The sequence below is a fragment of the Colobus angolensis genome, unplaced genomic scaffold (genome assembly GCF_000951035.1).
Source record: "Colobus angolensis palliatus isolate OR3802 unplaced genomic scaffold, Cang.pa_1.0 Scaffold24, whole genome shotgun sequence".
Classification (NCBI taxonomy): Eukaryota; Metazoa; Chordata; class Mammalia; order Primates; family Cercopithecidae; genus Colobus; species Colobus angolensis.
The window spans coordinates 5930031-5935528 of NW_012115599.1; the positions used below are offsets into that span (position 1 = coordinate 5930031).

Here is a 5498-nt window from a genome sequence, read left to right on the forward strand (position 1 = left end):
CAATATTACCAAAAACCAAAGTTTAAAAACAAATCATGTTAAAAAAAAGATTGCCTTCGAAGAAGGAACAATTTAACTCACAATTGACAGGAATGGTGGAAATCAGAAGACAACGGGATCATATTTTGAAGTGCTGAAAAAGAAAATTGCCAACCTTAAATTCTAAGCCTAGTGAAAATATTTTCTTTTAATGAGAGTAAAGACCTTTCAAGCAAGCACTAACTTTAGAAAATTTGTCATTAGCAGACTCAAACAAATGAAAATTCTAAAGGTTGTTCTTTAGAAAGAAGGAAAATTATTCTAGATAGAAGATTTTCATTCTGTCTAAAGAATACCCAAATGGATACATTGCACAGCAAAAACTGAAAGCCTTTCCTCTAAGATCTGGAACAAGACAAGGATGCCCATTTTCACCACTGTTATTCAACATAGTACTGGAAGTCCTAGCTAGAGTAATCAGACAAGAGAAAAAAATAAAGGGAATCCAATCTTGAAAGGAAGAAGTGAAATTATTCCTGTTGGCAGATGATATGATCTTATATTTGAAAAAACTAAAAAAATACATCCCCAAACTATTAGAACTAATAAATAAATTCAGTAAAGTTGCAGGATACGAAAAGCAACGTACAAAAAACCAGTAGCATTTCTATATGCTGACAGCAAACAGTCTGAAAACAAAATCAAGAGAGTAATCCCATTTACAATAGCTACAAATAAAAATGAAATAACTAGGAATAAACTTAACCGGAGAAGTAAAAGAGCTCTACAATGAAACCTATGAAACCCTGATGCAAGAAATTGAAGAGGACACAATAAAAGGAAGTATATTCCATGTTCATGGATTGGAAGAAGCAGTGTTTTTAAAATGTCCAAGCTACAAAGCAATCTACAGATTCAGTGCAGTCCCTATCAAAATACCAATGACATTCTTCACATAAATAGAAAAAAAAAATCCTATGAAACCACATATGAAACCACAAAAGACCCAGAATAGCCAAAGCTATCCTGAGAAAAAGAACAACACTGGAGGAATCATATTATCTGACTTCATATTATACTGATCTAGTGTAACCCAAAGGGCACAGTAGTGGCATCAACACAGACACAGCACGAGAGATCTTTTCTTACCTCCCGGTCTGGGACCAGATCCCCGTCTCCTCCTTCGGGGGACGGGGCGTGTGGGGGCGGGGAAGGCCAGGCGGAGGGCGCACCTGGTACCTGGAGATGCGGGTCCCCCAGGGGCCTGGGTCGTTCTCACCGCAGATCCCTTTCCTCAGGGCCTGTCACCGCTGGAAGAGGCTGGTGGACGACGGTGGCTGTGGCGACACGTCGACCTTACGCTCTACACGGTGCGATTTAAAGTCATGCGGCACCTGCTTGGCAGGTACGTGGCATCCTGGCTCCATTCCCTGCAGATGGGCGGCTACCTGTTCTCTGGCTCCAGGCCCCCCAGTTGTCTCCTCTCCTGATGAGAGCCCTGGGCCAGAAGTGCCGCAACCTGAAGCTCCTCTGCCTGCACGCGGCCGACCTGAGCACGGTGCCCATCACCAGCCTGCCCAGCGCCCCGAGAACCCTGGAGCTGCACAGCTGCGAGATCTCCATGGCCTGGCTCCTCAGGCAGCCGGATCCCACCGTGCTGCCCCTGCTCGAATGCATCATGCTGAACTGCGTCCCTGCCTTCAGCGACGAGCACCAGCAGAACCTGTCACGCTTCCAGGCCCTGCGCTCTCTGGTGGGGCGGCACCTACCGCGTGACGGAGCAGTGGCTGGACGCCGGCCTGCAGGAGCTCAGCTACCTGCAGGGGCTTAAGGTGCTGGGCTGTACCCTCTCTGCGACAGCACCCTGCTGGCCATCAGCCGCTACCCCTGAGACATGCGCAAGATCACGCTGATCTTAAGGGGCCTCTCTGCCCCTGGCCTGGCTGTCCCGGAGGGAATATCAGCTCTTGGAGAGTCTGTGCCGGCAGGGTCTCCTCATCACCCTGGAAATGCCCTCCTCCACAGAAATTCTCTCCTCCTGCCTCACCATGTCCAAGTTCAGAGTCCTTGAGCTGCAGTGGCTGGGGTGGGAGAGTCAGGAGGCCAAGAGGACCCTGGGTAAGGGTCTGCTTCACTGTAGGGTCATCGTCAGGGCTTGTCCCAAAGAGTCCATTGACTGGTGGGTGTGACCACCTCATCTATCCCTGGAACGCATCCCACCTTTTATTGTTGAGCCCCAGACCCTCTGAGCAGCACTTTGAAGAGGGCAGATAATCAGGCTTGAGGGAACTGAAAGCCCCAGGTAGAGATAAGGAGGCCTAGGGACCCCCAGACCATTGGAATCATTGTTTACCAGCTGTGTGGCATTGGTCATGAGTTAGCCTCTTGGAAGCCTAGTTCCTAGTGGAAACAAGTAAGAACACAGCTACCTCCTGCTACATTGCAAAGCCTTGCTCTAAAAGCTCCCAACCTCCAGAAGGCGCTCAATGGAGACTCATCTTCAGGGTTGTCCTCAGGAACAGGACGATGCACAAGGGTGAGATTAAGAGCTAAGGCACCCGAGGAACTGAGCCCCCCTAAGAGTATCCCAGAAAGACTGCCTGTGCATGACACCAACAAGCCCATAGACCATTTATATACCTACATGCATACAAGAGACATAGAGAGACAGGGCAACTGCGACTTGTAGTTTGATGATCAAAATGCTCATAAAACTTCTCAATTGTATTTTCTGTATTTTCTATCCTGCATTTTCCATGTTTTTCAAGACATATATTATTTTGCTATTAAGGAAAAAAATCATAAAAAAAAAACAGACTCATACACCAATGGAACAGAATAGAGATCCCGGAAATAAATCCATACATCTACAGTGAACTCATTTTCAACAAAGGTGCCAAGAACATGTATTGGAGAAAGGACAGTTTCTTCAATAAATGGTGCTGGGAAAACTGTATATCCATATGCAGAAGAATGAAATCAGACCACTCTCTCTCACCATATATAAAAATCAAATCAAAATGTATTAAAGACTTAAATCTAAGACCTAAAATCATGAAACTACTAAAAGAAAACATGGAGAAAATTCTCCAGGACACTGGTCTGGGCAAATATTTCCACAAGCACAGGCAACCAGAGAAAAAATGGACAAGTGGGATCACATCAAGTTAAAAAGCTTCCACGCAGCAAAGGAAACAATCAACAAAGCAAAGAGACAACTAACAGAATGGGAGAAAATATTTGCAAAGCATCTATCTGACAAGGGATGAATAACCAGAATACATGAGGAGCTCAACCCAATAAGAAAAAATCCAATAACCTGATCTAAAAATTGGCAAAAGATCTGAATAGATATTTTTCAAAAGCAGATATACAAATGCCAAACAGGCATGTGGAAAGGTGCTCAACAGCACTGATCATTAGAGAAATGCAAATCAAAACTACAAAGAGATATCTCACCCCAGTTAAATTGGTTTTTAACCAAAAGACGGAATAACAAATACTGCTGAGGATGTAGAGAAAAGGGAACCCTTGTACACTGTTGGTGGGAATGTAAATTGGTACAGCCACTATGGAGAACAGTATGGAGGTTCCTCAAAAAACTAAAAATAGAACTACCATATGATCCAGCACTTCCAATGTTAGGCATATACCCAAAAGAAAGCAAATCAGTATGTCAAAGAGATATCTACACTCCCATGTTGCAGCACTGTTCACAATAGCCAAGATTTGGAAGCAACCTAAGTGTCTATCAACAGATGAATGCATAAAGAAAATGCAATACTTGTACACAATGGAGTACTGTTCAGCCATAAAAAAGAATGAGACCCTGTCATTTGTAACAACGTGGATGGAACTGGAGGAGATTAAGTGAAATAAGCCGGGCACGGAAGGACAAACTTTGCATGTTTTCACTCATTGGTGGGAGCTAAAAATTAAAACAGTTGAATTTATCAGGCAGTTTGTCATCAACTTTTCACCTGCTGATTTTTAGCAGGCATTGATAATGACTGCTCAGATCTATTGTTTCATTAGGGGTTGCTAAATGGTGATATTCTAATTCTATCATCTTATTTATTGGGTAGAATTCTTCTCCTAAAGAAGATTTTTCCAGTGTCAACTACTGATCCCATAATGTGGAATTCCTGCAGAAAAGCCATGATAAATCCTTGATACTTTTCCTTTATTTGTCAGACTTAGAATAATGAGTTGATTCTCTAGCATCCTCAAAAGACAACCCATTCTTTTTTCTTTAAGTATCATTATCAACTCTGGATTTTTTCCTTTTACTGTGCAGCAGAGTTTTTGTAGATATCATTCTCTTCGGTGTCCCAGTTGTTCCATCTTTGGCTAGTGTGAGCTTTTTCAACTTGTCATGTCCTTTTGGTATACCCTCAACGAGCCCCGTTCACTGCTTTGCATTTATGTTGCTTTCTGGTCCACGAAGATTTTTATCTTGTTGTTGAGCTCAACTTTATATGTTTGTTTTTCTGTCTTTAGCTATCATTGCTTCCTTTATGGAACAGAGTGGCGAATCAAAGCATCAACTCAGTGCACCATTTTGTTGAAAAGTCTAAAAGAATTGTTGAAATGATCATCTATGTGCAAGATACCTTAAACAAGTAAATGAACATTTCAGTGCATGATGACCTTGGACACAAATTTTGCGACCATGAGTCACACAGAAGACAAAGGGGTCTAGGAGGACTAGGCTGAAGACATGGTCTTGAGCACAGTGGCAGAGGAGGAGCAGCCATCAGAATTCCATGTTTGCTGTGTATGTTTCCTCCGGGTCAGCCATAGAACATGCTTATATTCTCATTCTAGAGTTTGAGTTACTTATCTCAACAAGTCATTTTGTCTTTTTTAAGTTTTGGCTTAGAGGATTCTTCTAGATCATGTTTATCTGTAGATTCTTAAATGGGGAAACCTATGTATCTGGTGTGGGTAACAAACAAAGCAAAAGCCAGGAAAAACATCTCCTCAGAACTCTGTCTCATGAGGTGTATTTTTGTTGGTATGTGCTTTACTTGACAATTATGTATCCAATATTTTAAGTTCTCAAGTGGTACTGCAGAAATAATCCACTCACAGTTTGTTTTTAAAGAATCCTTTTATTTAGCTTACATTAACTATTGAATAGTTAATATTTCAAGAGGATGAGTGGTTTTAGTTAAAATGATATATATTTTATGCTGAATGAAAGTGTCTAAAATATGATCTAAAAAGACAAATATGTGTGTGTGTGTGTGTGTGTGTGTGTGGTGTTTGAAGTATTCTTTTACCTCATCTCTACAAAAAATAAAAAAATTAGCCAGGCATAGTGGTGCACAGCTGTAGTCATAGCTGCCCAAGAGGCAGAGATGAGAGAATCACTTGAGCCTACGAGTTCAAGGTTACAGTGAACTGAAATCACACACCACTGCACCCTAGCCTGGGTGACAGAGGGAAATCCTGTCTCAAACATATATAATAAATAAAGTTTTATATGTGTGTATGTATATATATATATATATATA

The 5498-nt window shown here is 42.0% G+C and overlaps 1 pseudogene; it reads left to right on the plus strand.

Moving 5' to 3' along the window:
* The first annotated feature begins 431 nt into the window (after window positions 1–431).
* Window positions 432–2168, plus strand: LOC105514122 (annotated as a pseudogene).
* Window positions 2169–5498: the final 3330 nt, after the last annotated feature.